The sequence below is a fragment of the Ictidomys tridecemlineatus genome, chromosome 3, assembly GCF_052094955.1.
Source record: "Ictidomys tridecemlineatus isolate mIctTri1 chromosome 3, mIctTri1.hap1, whole genome shotgun sequence".
Classification (NCBI taxonomy): domain Eukaryota; kingdom Metazoa; phylum Chordata; class Mammalia; order Rodentia; family Sciuridae; genus Ictidomys; species Ictidomys tridecemlineatus.
In genome coordinates, this window is record NC_135479.1 from 80,379,066 (window position 1) to 80,399,434 (window position 20,369).

General features: G+C 40.5%; 1 long non-coding RNA gene across 1 annotated transcript in view; it reads left to right on the top strand.

Annotated features, from left to right (window-relative positions):
• Window positions 1-20,369, top strand: part of LOC144376262 (uncharacterized) — a 67,994-nt gene that overhangs the window by 19,984 nt on the left and 27,641 nt on the right. Inside the window, exon 2 of the long non-coding RNA XR_013436527.1 lies at window positions 8,733-8,820. This is a non-coding gene — a long non-coding RNA (uncharacterized LOC144376262). The remainder of the gene's footprint in view (window positions 1-8,732; window positions 8,821-20,369) is intronic.

Sequence of the window (20,369 nt, forward strand, 5' to 3'; positions counted from 1 at the left end):
TATCTCTACTTTTGTTTTTGCTAAGAGTTGCTTTGTGGCATAATAGTAGGGACTATTTTAGAGAAGGATCCTGAGAAGAAAGGGTATTCACTCATTGATGGATGAAATATTCTATATTTGTCTGTTGAGTCTAAGTTATTGATATTATTATTATTGAGTTCTATAGTTTCTTTGTTTAGCTTTTGTTTGGAAGATCTATCCAGTGGTGAAAGAGGTATGTAAATATCACTCAGAATTATTGTGTTGTGGTTTATTTGACTCTTGAACTTGAGAAGAGTTTGTTTGATGAAAGTAGATACTCCATTTTGGGGGGGATATATATTTATAATTGTTACATCTTGTTGATGTATGCTTACCTTGAGCAGTATGTAGTGTCCTTCATTATCCCTTTTGATTAACTTTGGCTTGAAGTCTACTTTATTTGATATGAAGATGAAAACCTCTGCTTATTTCCACAGTCCATGTGAGTGGTATGTTTTTTCCCAACCTTTCACCTTCAGTCAGTGGATGTCTTTTTCAATGAGGTGAATCTCTTGAAGGTAGCACATTGTTGGGTATATATATATATATATATATATATATATATATATATATATATATAAAATATGTTAGTCTATATCTTTTGATTGGTGAATTTCAGAATTTAAGCCATTAACACAGTGTTATTGTTGAGACATGATCTGTATTCCCAGTCATTGATAAATTTGGTCTTTTTGTTTATTTTTGGTATTTAACTTGACTTGGTTTCTCCTTTGATTGATTTTTCATTTAGTGTAATACTTCTCTTTGCTGATTTTCACTGTTGTTTTGCACTTCCTCCTCATGGAATATTTTGCAGAGGATGTTCTGTAATGCAGGCTTTCTAGTTGTAAATTCTTTTAACTCTTGTTTATCATGGAAGATTTTTATTTAGCCATCAAATCTGAAGCTTAATTTTGCTGGATATAAGATTCTTGGTTGACATCCATTTTCTTTGAGAACTTGATATACGTTATTCTAGGATCTTCTAGCTTGGGTTGAAAAATCTGCAGATATCCTAATTGACTTCTCCCTATATGTAATCTGATTCCTTTCTCTTGTGGCTAAAATTCTCACCTTGTTCTGTATGCTAGGCATTTTTATTATAATGTGCCTTGGTGTGGATCTGTTCTATTTTGTACATTTGGTGTCCTGTAAACCTCTTGTATTTGATTTTCCAATTCATTCTTCATGTTTGAAACATTTTTTGATATTATTTCATTGAATAGATTGTTCGTTCCTTTGGTTTATAACTCTATGCCTTCTTCTATTCCAATAACTCTTAAATTTGGTCTTTTTATGTCATCCCATAATTCTTGAATGTTCTGCTCATGGTTTCTTATCATCTTCACTGTGTTCTTTTCAAGATTATATATATATTTTTTGTCTTCATTGTTTGAGGTTCTATCTTCTGAGTGATCTAATCTGTTGGTGGTGGTTTCTGTTGAGTTCTTGATTTTAATTAACTCTTGTTTATCACGGAAGATTTTTATTGTTTTTTTTATCAAATGAAACATTAGATTTGCACATTATTATTGCCCAAGTATTTAACTCATTAGCTAATTCATCAATTTGATTCATAGTATATGGAGTAATAATTTTATGGGGAGAAATTCCAAACACTGCCTTTGCTGTTTTTATTCCTTTGAGTATTAATTGTCCTACAGCCTCAGGATATCTAGTAAGAATAGTGTTAGGAGAATAAGATAAATGTATCCATAATAATGGACCTTCTTGCCAAAATACTCCTGTAGGAATATTTTTTGTTGGTAGTACAATAAATAATAAAGGCAAACTTATATCAATTCTATCCAAATGCATATTTTCCATATATGTTTCAATGATTTTTAATGCCTTTCTTGCTTCAGGCGTTAACATTCGGGGTGAATTTGGATCTGATGGACCTTTTAGGATATCAAATAAAGGTCCCAATTCTCCTGTTGGAATACCTAGATAAGGCCTTATCCAATTTATGTCTCCTAATAACTTTTGAAAGTCATTAAGTGATTTGAGTTGATCTACTCGTATTTGAATTTTTGGTGGACGGACCATGGTTGAGGATAATAGAACTCCTAAATAATTAATTGGAAAATTTAATTGTACTTTATCTATTGCTATCTCTAGATTATAATTTTTTAATAAGTTTGTAAGTGTGGCATAACATTCTAGCAATGTGTTTTTAGCTTTGTGTGCTAATAATACATCATCCATATAATGAAATATTTGTAGTTCAGGATTTTGATTTCTAAGTGGCTGGATTACTTTGTTAACATAAATTTGACACATAGTTGGGCTGTTAGCCATCCCTTGAGGGAGTACTTTCCATTCATATCTCTGATCAGGACCTTCATGATTTAGTGCAGGGATAGTAAATGCAAAACGTGGACTATCCTCAGGATGAATTGGAATTGAAAAAAAACAATCTTTAATATCTATAACTAAAACATACCAAGTTTTTGGCAAAGCAGACAATTGAGGAATCCCCGATTGAGCAGGTCCCATAATGACCATTTCATTGTTAATGGCTCTTAAATCTTGCAGTAATCTCCATTTACCAGATTTCTTTTTGATGACAAAAATGGGAGTATTATGGGGAGATACAGAAGGTTGTATATGTCCTTCCGCTAATTGTTGTTTGACCAGATCATGGGCTACTTGTGTCTTTTCTTTAGTCAAGGGCCACTGAGGAACCCATACTGGTCTTTCTGATTTCCATGTAATTTTTATTGTCTCAGTGGCCCTTTGTGAAAATCCAACCCATGTCTGTCTGTTCCTTGATCTATTTGTATTGGTGCTGCTATACATTGTTCTTGTCTTTCTAATCTTTTTCCTTTCCTAAAACCTTGTCTAGCCATAATAGTGGGTGCATTTTGATTGATATTATTTGTTAATGTCAAACCTAATTGATCTAAGACATCTCGTCCCCATAAATTTACGGGAAGATGATCCAATACATATGGCTGTATAGTTCCTTCACATCCTTCAGGATCCTTCCAATCTAATAGCATTGCACTTCTATCGGGATTAGTCGCCACTCCTAGGCCTCGAAGCGATTGAGTGGCTTGTTGTAATGGCCAATGTTTTGGCCATTCTTGACGAGAGATGATGCTAAGGTCTGCACCTGTATCCAGTAGCCCATTAAATTCATGTCCTTGAATATTTAGTTTTAGCATGGGGCGAGAATCTAAATTTAAAGAAAGCATAGCCCAATCTACACCTGTGGAGCCTAATCCCTTGGAACCTCTTTCTACAACATGACTGGAAAATTTATCATGTAGGCTTGGTATTATTAGTAACTGTGCTATTCTATCTCCTGGTGAAATTACTGATATACCCTTTGGAGAACTGGCTATAATTTTTATTTCACCTTCATAATTGGAATCAATTACCCCAGGACTTATCAAAAGTCCTTTTAGAGTAGAAGAGCTGCGTCCCAATAATAAGCCTACTGTTCCTTTGGGAAGAGGTCCTTTTACCCCTGTGGGAATAATTTGAACTCCCATCTCTGGAGTTAGTACTGATTTGGTGGAGGCGCAGATGTCCAACCCTGCGCTCCCTCTGGTTTGTCTGATGAGGGATCTGATGTGCTGGGCACTACCCTGACGGGGTTGCTGGGGTTGCTGGGTTCCTCCAGTGCTCCATATATTTGTGGTTTGGGGCCCCGGAGCATTGGGGCCCCCTGTCCATTTTTTGGCAACGGAGCCCGATGCCTTTGTCCACGATATTGTGGATAAACACCTTGTCCTTGTTCGTTTTTTGATAATGGAGTACCCTCTATGGTGGTTTGAGGACGGTATTCATTAGCCCAATATAATGGAGTACCCTCTATGGTGGTTTGAGAACGGCATTCATTAGCCCAATGTCTCCCTCTACGGCATCGTGGGCAAATACCCGGTATTCTACTTGTTTGATACCTAGTTTTGTTAAACCCTCCTCCTATGGGGCAATTCCTTTTAAAATGTCCTGTTTGTTGACAATTGTAGCATGTTCTTGGCCTGGCATCTAAAGCCTGTTTTACTGCAGCTGCCACAATTTGCCCTTGTTCATTAATGTCTCTGGCATCTAAAACTTGTTTTACTGCAGCTGCCACAATTTGCCCTTGTTCATTAATGTCTCTGGCATCTAAAGCCTGTTTTACTGCAGCTGCCACAATTTGCCCTTGTTCATTAATGTCTCTGGCATCTAAAGCTTGTTTTACTGCAGCTGCCACAATTTGCCCTTGTTCATTAATGTCTCTACATAATTTAATATATGTGTTTAAATCTTCCTGTTTCCATGGTCTAATGATATCTCTACACCAACGATTCGCTTGGTCATAAGCCAGTTGTTTTATTAATGGCATTGCTTGTTCTGTATTCCCAAAAACTCTGGTAGCTGTTTGAATAAGCCTATCTACAAATTCAGCGTAAGGTTCATTAGCTCCTTGTATTATCTTAGATAATTGACCTTGTAAACCTCCAGGTTCTTGTAAAGTCTTCCATGCCCTAACTGCATCTACAGCAATTTGTAAATATACACCAGGATCATATGCATTTTGTTGCTGCCGATCCTCATAAGGTCCCTTTCCTAACAACATATCTAGATTTCTCTGAGGATAACCAGCTGCTGCATTTCGACTAGCCGTCTCCTTGCAAAATTCCTCATTGGCAACTTTCCATAACAGGTATTGTCCTCCATTTAGCACAGCTTTACACAAACTAGCCCAATCTGCTGGCGTCATGCTTAAGTTGGTAATGGATTCGACCAAGCTTATAGTGAAGGGTGCTTGAGGACCATAGGTTGTTACAGCCTCTTTTAGCTCCTTTACTGATTTGAAATTTAAACCCTGGTAAGTTCGCTGCCCTCCTACCTCAAATACAGGGCATACTTGAGATCCTGTCTCAGGATCCCAACTATCAACTGCGGGGGTTGGGAGTCTCTTAGCATATGGAGGTGGTGCTGTTGATTGGACACTTATGCCCTCTGGTGATAGAGTGCTGTTAGTAGCAGTCTCCTGTAGAGGTGGCGCTGTTGGTTGAACACTTACGCCCTCTGGTGATAGAATGCTGTTAGTAGCAGTCTCCTGTAGAGGCGGTGCTGTTGGTTGGACACTTACGCTCTCTAATAAAAGGGTCTTATTAGCAGTCTCCTGTTTTAACTTTTCCCCTGATAGATTTTTCTGCTCTAAACTTCCTTCCTCTGTCTCACTATCTCGAAAGACCTTCTCTTTTACTTGAATCTTTTCCTCTTTCTGACTAGCTCGAGCTTTTACTTGAATCTTTTCCTCTGTCTGACTAACTTGAGAGACTTCCTCTTCTACTTGAATCAATATGTCTTCTTCTTCCTCTACCTCTGTCTGAACTGAAGGCTTTGGACTAAGCAAACTAGATACCAACGTCCACAATGACAATGTGCCAACTGGCAGAGTCCCTGGGTTGTTCTTTTCTATTCTTTTTAAATCTTCACCATGATGGTTCCATTGTGATATATCTAACAACTCCTCCTTAAAAAGCCATGGGCTATATTCTTGTATTATATCAACGTATGCCCTGACTGCTCTTGGTTTTACTGGGAAGCTTCCTTCCTCTAACAATTTACTTAACACTCTTTCGGTTTGTTTTTTACTAATTGCTAATCCCGTATTTCTACTATAATACAACCCAACAAGATGACGCCAAACAAAACGGAGACAGAATCCAATAAAAAGGGAACCACACAAAATCATTATAACAGCCTTTCTATCCTCCTGACATATGCATCCGTCCTTTCTCCCTATCTGTTCCTCAAACGCAAATAGTTTTTCCTCAGATGTGAGTGGTTTTTCTTCCCTCTCACTCATCTCCAGGGACAGGCAAGTTAAAACAAAAACGAAGCAAAACAAAAGAGGAAACTTAGAATGGCTACCCATCCTCTCGCCCTGCCCTCAGGGGCGAGCAGTTTACTTACCCTCAGTTGCTCCCTTGCTCCCCGTGCGAGCCACCAAATGCCGAAGTCTGGCTTGGCACAAATCAGGAGCCACTTGTCAAAAAGAAACTAACTTTATTTTTAGAACTACAAACGCCAAACAAAACAGCTCCAGGGAAAAACCCTCAGAGCCCAACTGCCACCACCGGCTTCCACAAGCCTCTCTCTCCCACACCCGCCCCTCAACCTCCCCCAATCCTCCTCCTCTTGAGGCCGATTGGCTGGGTTGCGTGGGCAGAGCCAAAGAAGTCACCCAATGAGCAGCTCCGTGGAGGAGCCAATCAGCTAGATGTTGCTGGGGCCGCTGTGAGCCAATCATCAGCTGGCAGTCTGAAGGGCAGGGAAACAGCCCAATGAACATCACCGCAGAGGAGCCAATCAGCTAGATGTTGCTGGGGCAGTCTGAAGCTTGCTGGCAGCTGGAAGTTTGCTGGGGCCCCTTTGGCTGTGGCTCTCAACAATCTTGGTTTATTTGGGGCATTTTCTTCCCTTGTTTTTTCCATGTTGTTCGTGGGTTTTCCCTTCTAGCACTGTGGATCAGAGGCATCAGAGTTTTTACCCTATAGGATTATAGTGCCCCTGCAGGGTTCCAATATTTCTCCTTGATATTACTTCTAAGCTGGTGTCCCAAGCTGAGAGTTGCCCCATCTTAAAGATGGTGACAAAGGTGTCCCAAGATGGAGGCAGCTGCTTTCAGTGATGGAGTGTCAGGTCGGGTGGCGATGGGCGGTGTGTTCAGAGATGCAACTCTGTGGAGTGTCATATTGTGGCTGGTGGCTATTTCCAGTCCCTATGTGGTATCCTCAGGTGCAGGCTACCATGTGTAGGGAACTATGGCAGTGGTTTCAGTGTCTCAAGACGGAGGCGACCAGGGGAGGCCCATGGTGGTAGATGGGGCTCCACATGGGAGTGGTAGCTGGAGGTCCTGCACCATGGGCAGCGACCAGGATTCCTATGTGGGAGTAGCTGTTGGGACCCTCTAATAACTCACAGAGAAATAGTATTCCCACTATTTGAATCCCAGGTCACAGAGTGACTGAATTGGTGTAATTTTGGTGAGGAGATTTTTATTGATGTTCAGTATAAGTACTCAGTCTACATAAAGTCTATGTTTTAGTTATCTATTGCTGTATAACAAATATGCCATATTTAGTGACTTAAACAACAAACATGCTCATAGATTCTGTGGGTCTTGAGATCAGAAGGGCACAGTGGAAATGCTTTCCTCTTCTCCATGTTGCCTGAGACCCTAGCTGAGAAGACTTGAATGGCTCAGGAATGGAACCATTTGGAAGCCTCTTCATTTCCATGCCTGGTTCCAGGGCTGGTCTCAGCTGGGAACATCGGTGGGAACACCCAGCTATGGATCTCTTACAACATGGAAGCTGAGTTCTGAGAAGGAGTCATGCAGTCCAAAGAAGAAAATGAAAATCAGTGGACTTTATAACTTAAACCTCACAGGTCCCCAACACCACGTCCACTATTTTCTTGGTCAAAATAGTCATTAGCCGACCTGGATTGAAGAGGAGACATAGACACTCAAGACTGTGTCATGGCAAAGTATTTTCTGCAGCTTTTAAGAGCCACCACCCTTGAAGTCACTCAAATTCTTTGGAACCTAACTTCAAAATGTATACCAAAGCCAAACACTTCTTACTGCTTCCATTGTCACCACAGTGGTCCCAGGATTCCTACCCCAAGATTATTGCAACCAACTATTAACAAGAATCTTTGTTTCCATTTTGCCTCCCTAAATTCCATTTCCAACAGAGCCACAAAGCGATACTATTTAGCCTCATGGCATTCCTTGGCCTAAACCCCCAATGGCTCCCCACTGCCCTTGGAGTAAATGAATGTTGGTGCACAGACTGCACCATCTGGCTCCCTGTTACTTCTCTGTCATTCTTTCCTACAACTCTCCTCTTTGCTCCTAGGATTTCAGCCACTTAGTCCTCTTCTTTTCCTTTGAAACAGGAATATGATCCCATCTATGGGCCTCTGCATTGGCTGTTCCTGTGCCTACAATGCATTCCCCCCTAGATATCTGTCTGGATACCTCTTTCAGGGGTTGAATTACAAGCCACCTCCATGACACCTTGGCTCACCTGTCCTCCTGTATTCACTTCTGTCCTTTGGTTTTTCATAATGTCAATCACCACCTATCACAGGATAGAGTCTATTTAGTTTCTCTCTTTTTGTGACTGTTTTCCCCATTAGGATATAAGCTATGGAAGAACAAGGATTTTTATCCTTTTTATTCACTGTTTTCTCTCTGGAAAATAGAACAATACTTGGCACATAACAGATGTTCCATCGATAATTGGTAAGTTTGAATTAATAACAGAATTAATAATTGATAGATCTTAATGAATGAATGAGAAAGGAAAACACTTTCAAACTGCTCAAAAAACTGTTCTCGTTTGGTAAAATGTTTCCAAGAGTCTCAAGGAAAGGGGTTTAGCTCCATTGACAGAGGATTGGTAATGGCCTTCTTCTTACAGGGATAATGTCCCAGTTTGATATCAGTTAATTGGCTGTACTCCTTTTCCTTATTTATATGTGTTGGAAGGGTGATTTGGAGACATGGCCATGTAGCAAAAGGATTTATAGGCCCAAGCTTCCATTAGCTTGTTCAGTGATCAAAGGTAACTCACTAAGTCTCCCTGGGCCACAGTTTTCTGTTCTACAAGAAAAATGGTATTTCAACAAAATGCTCAAATCACTCAGGTCACTTCCAGATGTGACATTTAATTCTCTGTGTTTGCTCACAGGTCATTCTCCACTGAATTCCAGGGAGAACCCACAGATGGCATCTCATACCCTGGAAATGAGGAGGAGAAATCAGGAAAGAGAGAGAGGGTAAGCCAAGCATTCAGTGTAGCCCTGGGCACTGTGCTGGAGTGTTGGTGAAGGGAACAGCTCTGGACATCCAGTTCTAACCTTGGATGGAACAGGATATTGATCAGGGGTGAGTGTGACTGGGAAGGGGGTATAAGGGAGGTTTCTAGGATATAGAGATACCATCTTTTTTATCTCAGAGTTGGTGTGGTATGGGTGTGGTAGTCTGTGAAATTCCCCATGTTCTTTAGATACACTTTTATATTTTATTTTAATTTAATTTATTAGTTCTTTTTAATTATATATGACAGCAGAATCCATTTTTATATAATTATACAAGCAGGGGATATATCTTATTCTAGTTAGAGTCCCATTCTTATGAATGTACATGGTGGTGAGATTCACTGTGTTGTTTTCATATATGTACTTTTCTATGTGTGTGTTATACTTAAATATAAGGGTACAAAAAATCTCCAACCATGAGCAGTTTGCATGGATGGATAGATAGATAGATAGATAGATAGATAGATAGAAGGTGTCTTTTCTGTAGATAAGTATTAAGGAGAATTTGGACATTTTACCCTGGATAAAAATACAAAAATGACTATTTAAGGGTTGGGGCTATAGCTCAGTTGGTAGAGTACAGTACTTGCCTTGCATGCACAAGGCCCTGGGTTCTATACCCCAGTGCCACAAAAAAATAATAATTGTTACTATTTAAATGACAAGGATTGGCAGGGAGTGTTCTCAACTTCATATTTAAAAGAAAATTATGATGACAAATCTCAAAGCAGTTGAAATTGGACGCAGAGACACTCTTAAATAGGGACTCCCCTCTTCTTGACCTTCTTGTGCCTCCCTGCCCTTTCTGGTTTATGCAGAGCGGTGAGCCTGAGATGCTCCTGGGATTCCCGATACATTACCGGATTCATCCTTATTCTCATCACTCAGGGCATCATTTCCAATCCAGCCTGGAGATGCTTTCACAGTCTATTTCTGTGATTCTTTTGATCTGTCAAAAGCCTTCAGGACTCTAAAAGGCCATTTGAAAAGCAAGGGAGAGAGATGTACAGATGATGGCCTAAGAGGGAGGCCACAGGCCTTTCAGAAGAAATCCCACAGGTGAAACATTTACAGGTAGTCTTTTGAACCAATTGTCTGGGCAGGATTCGGTTACTAAGTAAGGTGTTTGAAGAAGGTAGTTTGATAATCACTGTGGAACTCCTAAAAATTTTAAAAAGTCATTTCTGACATAATATCTCTCTCCTATTTGACCCCTACATGAGTAAAATACCTTCTACAAAGCTCCCACATACAAAAGCTAATTGCAGCAGTCCCCCATCCTTTTCTTTTATTATTAAAACTTGGAGCAGCGCAGCGTTCTGATTAATAATCAAGCAGGAGTTAGCTGTTTGATGGGACAGAATAACTATTCTTTCATGCTCAGACTCATTCATGATATTCAGTCAGATGCTTCACCCTAATTCTCACAGCTCATCTTTGCTTCAGCTGCCTGTAAGGTTTTTATTATTTAGATATGGTATCAATGATTTACTACTGCAAAACAAATCACCCCAAAACATACAGGCTTAAAATAATAATAATCTTTTTTATTTTGCTTGCTAATCTGAAATGAAGGCAGAGATGGACAGAAATGGCTTATCTCAGATAAGAAGAAGGGCTGGGGCTATAGCTCAGTTGGTAGAGTACAGTACTTGCCTTGATAGAGCTGGGGTAGCTTCATGATAGACTGGATGACATATTTTCTTAATTAAAAAAAATTTTTTTTCTTGTGGTACTGGGGATCCTAGGTGTTTTGCAAATGCTAGACTAGTGCTCTGTCACTGAGCTACATTCACAGCCCTCGATGACACCTTTTCAAGATGGCCCACTGCTATAGTTAGGAGGCCCAATGTCTCTGAAAGGCTCTTGTGGTCCCCAGGGCAGAAGGTGGGGCCTAGTGGAAAGAACTTGCAATACTAGGGACATACCCCTGAAGAGGAGGGTGAGGCCCAGCTTCTTCTCATCCCTGGCTTATGAGGTGAGCAGTTTCACTCTACTCCACACTCCCACCATGACATACTATGTCACCACAGACCCAACCCCTGGGGCCAATCAATCATATACTAAAACTTCCCAAACTGTGAGCTGAAATGACCCATTTCTTTTTATATGCTAATTATCTTGGGTATTTTATTATAGTATAGGAAGCTGACTAATACACCGCGTTAGTCAGTTTGGCATCACTGTGACCAAAATACATGACAAGAACAACTTAAAGAAAAAAATTTTATTTTGGACTCACAGTTTCCAAAGTTCAGTCTGTGGCCGGCTAATTCCATTACTCTGGGCCTGAGACGTTACTAAACATCATGGCAGAAAGGCATGGTGGAAGAAAGTTGCTCAGCTCATGGTAGTCAGGAAATAGTGAAGCAAGAGAACTCAGGGAGAAGGAATAATCCCCAAAGACATGCCCCCAGTGACCTGCTTCCTCTAGCCACACCCAATCTTACTACCGTTACTACTCAGTTCATTCCAGTTATTAATCTATCAAATGGATTAATCCATGGATGAGGTTACAGCTCTCATGGTCCCATCCCTTCACCTCTGAACATAGCTACATTGCCAGACACACAAGATCTTTGGGAGAGATTTTTAGATACAACCAAAACATAAACCTATTCACATGATGGGCAGGTTGATATTGCTCATCAGGTAGGGATTCATTCAGGGTTGAGAGTCAAGGGACTCAATTCTTCTCTACATGGCCTCTCCACAAGGTGCTTGGTCTTTATTCTTGAGTTTCCAAGACATAATCTCCCCAAAGAACAAGATAGAAGTGCGTGACAGACTTTGCGATCCAGTCTTGGAAGTCAGAATGTCTCTTCTACCAGAGTCTTTTGGCTAAAGTAGTCAAAGCCTATGCAGATTCAAGAAGGGGAGTCACAGACCTCATGTGTTGATGAAGGAATGCCAAGTTCTGAAAGCACATCTGGGCTGGGAATTATTGTTGCAGCCATCTTTGAAAATACAGTCGGCCACAGATAGTGAAATAGTGGCTCCTCTGAGGAATGACAAGATGCTCTTGGGGGCACACGTATGTCGATAGGTGTATGAGACGCCACAAGATGCGTGAACTGGAGAGGGGCCTTTATTTCTCTCTCCTCATGGAGTCATGAGGGAATTTCCATTCTCCTCAACAGAGGAAGATATCAAAGGACTGCTTCGGACGTCTCTCTCTATGCTCCCTCATCTTTTCCACCCAAGGAACAAAGCTTGCTGCCAGGGCCACTTCATTGAAGCTTAGGGCTGGGTTTCTTCCTTATCTTTTCTCCCTTGATCCATACATTAGGTAGTTGGAGTTTGTGCTTTTTCTCTTCATGTGGAAAGAAAAATGAGTAGGTCCTGGATCAGTTCTAATAATAACAACCACAATAACAACAATAATGACAACACTACTTGGAAAACACCATTTCCAAATTCTTTACCCATATCCAAGTAGCAACTTAGGGCTCTATGGATTCTTTAAATCAGAAAAAAGGGAAGAAAAGATAAAAACTTGTTATATTTATTAATTCAATCTTGTGAGTAATATGGTGAATAATTACTCACTGCCTCAGTTGGCTTCTTGCTTTTCAATCAAGAACCCAGACCACCTAAAGAGCATAATTCACATCCCTAAGCTTCCAGTCTCTCACTTAAAATTATCCTCTCATACAAAGGTGTGAGAATTTAGAATTCAAAACTGAGTGTTGAACTGAGTGTTGAAGAGACGGGAGGGCATGTTGGAAAGAGGATTTTAGGGCTTGTCTTAACATCATCCCATCTGTTATAGTTTAGATATAAGATGTCCCCCCCAAAACTCATGTATTAGACACTGAAAGAAAGCTTAGAGGTGAAATTATTGGGTTAGGAGAGCCATAATCAAATCAGTGCATTAATTCAATTGAACGGGTGTTAACTATAGGCAGATAGGGTATGGTTGGAAGAGGTAGGTCACTGGGGGCTTGGCTTCGGGGTATATATTTTGTCCCTGGTGAGTGGTCAATGACCTGTGTTGCACCAGAATTTAAGGTCTGTGCTATCCACATCTCTTAAATCCCTCTTCTGAGATTGTGGACCTTGGAAGGAGTGGGCGGCTCTCTTCCCAGTTGACATCTGTTCTAGTAAGTTACTGTTCTGTATTGAGTGTCCCACCATGCCAGGCGCTGTGCTAGATGCTGGCTCTAGGATTGTAAAAAAGACCCCAAAAAACCAAAAAACAAAAACCTAGTCCTTGCTTCATAGAACTTAAACACCAAATGGATGAAGCAGACAATGAACCATAAACAGATTAAAAAACACTAATAACATATAATTGCGAACTGTGATGCTTTGAAAGAACTAAACATTAAGATAAAATAAAGTAAGTGAGGCTCAACTTAGATAGACCCAGCAGCTTGTCTTATTCCACTAATTTTTTGTGGGGCTCTCTCCCTATTTTTCCCATGCCCTGTACTGACTAATAACAATAATGGCAACAACAACAGCATCAAAAAAAGTACTACTCATAATAACAATACTTACAGTTGCATACCACCAACTGTGACCCAAGCATTTCTGCAGGTAATTTTCATGTGTTAGCTCATTTAATATGGTATTGGTCAATGACCTGTGTTGCACCAGGATTTAAGATCTGTGCTTTCCACATCTCTTAAACTTCTTGCATTCCCCCCATCCGCACGTACACAAACCCACCCACCTCCATTGGCTTCTCATTGCAACCTGATCTCTATCTGGTTGAGGAATGGAGAAGCATGTGATTCATACTAAGGGTCTCCTGCTAGGGGCTCCAAAACATGAGAGTTGGGACTACTGACCTCATCTTAGGGTGCTGCTCCTTCCCCTGTGTGTGTCCTACACAATCCCTCCATTCCCTGTTACCCTTTTCTTGCTTGATGTTCCCAGTGTAGGGCACAGATGCAACATTGGTCAACCCTATCAAGAAGCCAAACCTAGCAACATCCAGCTGGAAAGGCGGGTACCTTTTGCAAAGATATGGGAAATAAAATTCAGCCCGGAGATTTAAAAAAAATCACACATAAGAAATGAACATGGCCTTTCCAGTTTTTCTAACATATTTTTCTTTGGTGAAATCTTTTGCAAATGAAATATCATTTGAAAATTCCAGTACAGAAAACAGTTAGAGAGGGAATAGTCTTGGTCTACTCTTCTTCATGGTCTAGGGCCTTCGCATCTTTAGGGGGCCAGGTCAGCTCCATGGAACTCTGTGGTTGTGCAGAACTCAATCTTAAATACTGCACTAAGGAGCAATTCTGAGGAATTGAGTAGAGGACTGACATTTTTAAAAAGTAAATTTCTAGTAAATTATTTGTCAATTATAGAATCAATTTAATATTATAAAACAGAGTTAAAGAAACTCTTAACAGATTGTTGCAGGTTTCTTGATTTGTGGTGATATTTTTTCTTTGGATAGTATGTTCTGATGATTAGAAACCTGTCATGCATATTACTTCACTTGCCCTCACAGTATTACAGTGTGACATATAAGGGGACTGGCATAATCTTTACTGTATATTTGAGGAATATTTATTCCTAAGTACTGTATGAAAATATACAAACTAAGAGACAAAGTTAAACAATAAGATCCTTGTCATGTTTCCAGTTATAGGTTTCATGTGTGGACAGGAACAAAGGACAGATATAGTAATCCCCCTCATTTGTGGTTTCTTTTTCTTTGGTTTCAGGTACCCATGGTCAACCGTGGCTAAAATTTACTAAATGGAATATTTCAGGAATTAAATAACACATAAGTTTCAAAGCGCATGCTGTTCTAAGTAGCATGATAAAATTTTGCAATGGCCATAACCATCCCACCCCGGAAGCTACTGTATCCACATTGTATAGACTACCTGCCTATTAGTCACTTAATGGCTATCTTGGTTATTAAATCAATTGTAGTACTGCAGTACTTGTGTTCAAGTGACACTTATTTTGTTAATAAGCGCTCTAAAGCATAAGAGTAATGATGCTGGCAATTTGAATATGCCAAAGAGAAGTCGTAAAATGCTTCCTTTAAGGAAACCATGAAAATTCTTTACTTCATAAGGAAAAAAAATAATTGTATGCTGAAGTTGCTAAGATCTATAGTCCAATAAGGTATTTTGAGAGCAAGGCCATATTCCCATAACTTTTATTATAATACATTACTATAACTCTTTTGTTTCATTATTAGCTATTATTGTTAATCTCTTACTGTGCCTAATTTAAAAAGTAAACTTTATCACAGGTATATATGTACAGGAAAAATCATAATACAAACAGGATTCTATATTATCTGTGGTTTCAGGCTCCACTGGGGGTCTTGAAACATATCTCCCACAGATACAGGGAGACTATTGTAACATAAGACTTTATTCTTCCATTTGTTCGTACCAGAAACACTGAGGTCACTTTATCTTACCATCCTTCACAATGTTTGCAAAATCATTATACCAACTGTGCTATTATTTTAAAAAGTAACTTAAAGTTGACTCATTTTTCTTTCATTGTAATATCTATGAATATCTACCTGATTCTTCTTCTTTGCTGATACCCCTCAAATTTTTTTTTTGCTTGTACTATCTATCAAAATATACTCAGAGTTCATCACTGCTCCTCATTTCTATTACCACCATCTTGGCCCAAGACACCATGGTTTCTTGCCTGGATTGCTGCTACAGCTTCAGAGTGGATCTGCCCACTCCTGCCCTTCCCTTGAAGTTTGTATTCAATGAGGCAACCAAAATACTCCTATTAAAATGTAAGTTAGATAATATACTTCCTCCGCTCAAAAATGCTACCACAAATTATCATCTCATGTAGAACAAAAGCCAGAGTCCTTAATATTCTAAGTGTTGTCTGTGCTTTTTATGTGTAGCTATAATATATTCATTTTCATTGTTAGATGATATTCTATTGTAAGAAAATAACTCATTTTATAATCCATTCTCTAATCTATTGACATCAGGGCCCTTTTCTTTGTTTTCCTATTATAAGTAATTCTGCCGGGACAACAAATGCAAAAGGAAATTCTTAAGGATGTAAGGAAATGATAAAAGACATGAGTCAGAAATACAGGAAGGAATGAGTAATTCTGACCTCTATGGTCAATTGATTTTCAACAAGGATACCAAGAACATTCAATGGGGAAAAATAGTCTTTTCAGTAAATGGTGGTGGACAATGGGATATTCACTGCAAAAGACTGAAGTTGGGACCCTAAATCATACCATATACAAAAATTAACTCAAAATGTATCTATGGCCTAACATGAAGAGCTAACACTATAAAACTGTTTGAGGTGAATCTAGACATATATGTGTGACTGTGGGTTAGCTGATGATTTCTTAATCTGACACAAAAAAAAATAACAACGCAAAAAAAATTAGAAAAATTGGACTTCATCAAAATGAAAATCTTTGTACTTCAAAGACAACAGAGAACTATAGAAAATATTTGCAAATCACACATTAGGTAAGGGACATGTATCCAAAATAATCATAGAATTTTTCTTTTATTTTTTCAACAATAAAAACACAAATAGTCCAACGAGAAAAAAAATGAACATTTTTCCAAAAAAGATATTCAAGTGGCCAATAAGACACCACTTCACATCCACCAGGATGGCTAAAATAAGAGACAGTAGGAGACTCCAAGATGGCCGAGAATAGAGTGCATCACACCCCGTGTACCGCGTCACTGTGCAGGTGAATAATGAGTTAGAGCGACAACAAGCTATCCTGTTAGGAATTTACAGCAAAATAGGGGTGCACCAAAACCTAGAGGAAGGATTTCCAGCACCGAGGGCCGGTTATTGCTCTAACATGAGCCAATTGTGTGACCGGAGTTCCAGGCTGACTGATCCGCCGCCTATCGCATGGCCCACCCGCGGCTACAGAATGCGGAGCGCCGCTGAGAAGCGACCAGCAAGCAGAGAGAAACAGTGCTACGGATTCTGTGGAATCCTGCTGGCTGTGCCCTCACTGAGCTTCGGGCTGAGTTCGGGATTTGAGTCGGGGAAGGAAGCGGTCCAGTTCTATTCCCCACAACGGCAAGTCCACCAAGGAAGCCAGCGGCTACCATCTTGGAGAGCTGACGTCACCACCGCCAGTCTCCAACAGATGCAACAATAAAACAGGTGTGTGTTACTCAGCCCATCTCACATACAGCGGGGAATTCACATAAAATCTCTCCCAGGCTTTCCGGGGGAGGGATTATCAGAGCGAGCCTGCATAGAGATGCGGGGAAAGGTAGAGACACCTGACCTTCAACTCCCCCTCCCGTCAGCGGCAAAAACGAAACCTGTCTAGCCAACGCTGGGGGAGGGGCAAGCGGAAAAAATTTAAAAGATAGGGTGCCAGGGTTCCCAATAGCCACCCTCCACACCCAGCAAATTGCAGGCCCAGAGGACAGTTTGAACTGCCAAGAGGCATCACACAGAGGAAGGCCGGGCTAGCAGGGGAAACCAGGGCTAGCAGGAGAAGCCAGGGGACGAGAGGCCAGGCCCTCGTGACTGGGTGGCTAGAAATCGCCTGCCTGCCGGCAACTGACCGCCCACTGGCTGCCTGGGCGACCGGGCGGCTGGAGTCCACCCACCTACAGGTGACCAATTGCCCTCCCGCTGCCCGCGTGACTGGGCGGCTGGAGACCGCCCGCCTGCCAGCGACCACCTGCGCAACTGGGCAGCTAGAGACCGCCCACTGGCCGACAACGGCTCGCCCGCTGCCCGCGCAACTGGGCGGCTAGGAACTGCCCGCCCACCAGTGACCACCTGCCCGCTGCCCACACGACTGGCCGGCTAGAGACTACCCTCCTGTCGGCAACTGAGCGGCTGGAGACCGCCTGCCCACGGGCGACCACCCGCCCCCTGCCTGCGTGAGTGGGAGGCTGGAGACTGCCCCCCTGCCGGCAACCAATCGCTCGCCCACTGCCCGGGCGACTGGGTGGCTAGAGACCGCCCACCGGCCGGCAACCAACCGACTGCCCGCCGCCCGCAGGTGACCGCCCGCGGTCCCCGTGACTGGGTGGCTGGAGACCGCCCACCCGCCGGTGACCGCACGGCTAGACCCTGAGGTGCAGCCGAGCAAGTATGGCGCAGAGACTCTAGGAAGAGGTCTATAGCCAGGCCTTCTTGAAGTATCCAACCCGGAGCTGAAATCAACCAGAGACAGACCAGTCCCACCCCTCCCTTTGGACACCCCGGCAAGGAGCCTGGGGCCTGCCATAGCAGAGAGGTGACGTCACCGGAGTTCAGCTGTTGGAACTCCTTCCCAGTGGAATCCACTTTAGCAGGCATAGTCTACCAACACAAAGGAGAGACAACAGAGATATACAAAACCAAAACAAATTTATAGGAGAGAGCACAAACACAGCAATCAAATAGAGCTGGAAAGTAATGTGAACAACATGAAAAAACAAGGGAAAAAAGGATTAAAAACAATGCAGGACAACTTAAATCTACAGGAGGACCTAGAAGCATCAGAAACAGGGATAGGGAAAGAACTCAAGGCATACCTAACTCAGATAAAACGGAATATTAGAGAAGACATGAGACAGCAAGTCTAAGCAATGAAAGTATATTTTGAAAATGAATTAAACAAACAAATTCAAATGGCAAAGAACGAACTTTACCAGGAGATAGAGATCTTAAAAAAAATCAAACAGTAATCCTAGAAATGCTGGAAACTATAAACCAAATTAAAAACTCAAACAAGAATATTACAAATAGACTAGATCAAGTAGAAGTCAGAACATCAGATAATGAAGACAAAGTATATCAACTTGAAAAAAATATAGTCAACACAGAAAAGATGCTTAAATCTCATGAGCAATTTATTCAAGAGATATGGGATGTCATAGAGAAACCAAATTTGAGAGTCATTGGGATAGAAGAAGACATAGAGGTTCAAACCAAAGGAATGGATAACCTATTAAACGAAATAATTCTAGAAAAGTTCCCAGAGATGAAAAATGGAATGGATTGCCAAATCCTGGAAGCCTACAGGACCCCAAACATTCAAAACCGTAATAGACCAACTCCAAGACATATAATTATGAAGATAGCCAACATACAGAACAAGGAGAGAATATTAAAAGCTACGAGAAAAAGGAGGCAGATTACATTCAGGGGTAAACCAGTTAGGTTAACAACTGATTTTTCATCACAGACTTTGAAATCGAGAAGATCCTGGAACAATGTATTTCAAATGCTGAAAAATAATGAATTCCAACCAAGAATACTGTATCCAGCAAAATTAAGCTTCAGATTTGACAATGAAATTAAAATATTTCATGATAAACAAAAGCTAAAAGAATTTGCAGCCAGAAAACCAGCACTGCAAAACATTTTGAGCAAAATACTACAAGAAGAGGAATTGAAAAATAGCGCCCAAAACTAACAGCGGGAGGTATCTCAGTAAAGGGGGAGGAAAAAAAAGAGTAAAAACTAGCCAAACTAAAATAAATAAATAAAAAAAACATTACTGGACGTACAAACAATATTTCAATTGTAACCTTAAATGTTAATGGCCTAAATTCACCAATCAAGAGACATAGGCTAGTAACCTGGATCAAAAAAACAAATCCAACAATATGTTGCCTTCAGGAGACTCATATGATAGGAAAAGACATACACAGGCTGAAGGTGAAAGGTTGGGAAAAATCATACCACTCACATGGCCCTCGGAAACAAGCAGAAGTGGCCATACTCATATCGAATAAAATCAACTTCAAACCTAAGTTAATCAAAAGGGATAAAGAAGGACACTATATACTGTTAAAAGGAACCATCCACCAACAAGACATAACAATTATCAATTTGTATGCACCAAACAATGGTGCTGCAATGTTCATAAAACAAACTCTCCTCAAGTTCAAGAGTCAAATAGACCACAACACAATAATTATGGGTGACTTCAACACACCACTCTTGCCATTAGACAGATCCTCTAGACAAAAGCTGAATAAAGAAACTATAGAACTCAATATCACAATCAATAACCTAGACTTAACCGACATATATAGAATATATCAACCATCATCAAGTGGATACACGTTCTTCTCAGCAGCACATGGATCCTACTTAAAGATAGACCATATATTATGCCATAGGGCAACTCTTAGTAAATATAAAGGTGTGGAGATAATACCATGCACCATATCTGATCATAATGGAATGAAACTGGTAATCAATGATAAAAGAAGGAAGGAAAAATCCTATATCACATGGAAAATGAACAATATGTTACTGAATGATCAATGGGTTACAGAAGACATAAAGGAGGAGATAAAAAATTCTTAGAGATAAATGACAATACAGACACAACATACCAGAATCTATGGGACTCAATGAAAGCAGTTTTAAGAGGGAAATTTATTTCCTGGAGTTCTTTCCTCAAAAAAAGAAAAAAACAAGAAATTAATAAACTCACATTACATCTCAAAACCCTAGAAAAGGAAGAGCAAAACAACAGCAAATGTAGTAGAAGACAAGAAATAATTAAAATCAGAGCAGAAATCAATGAAATTGAA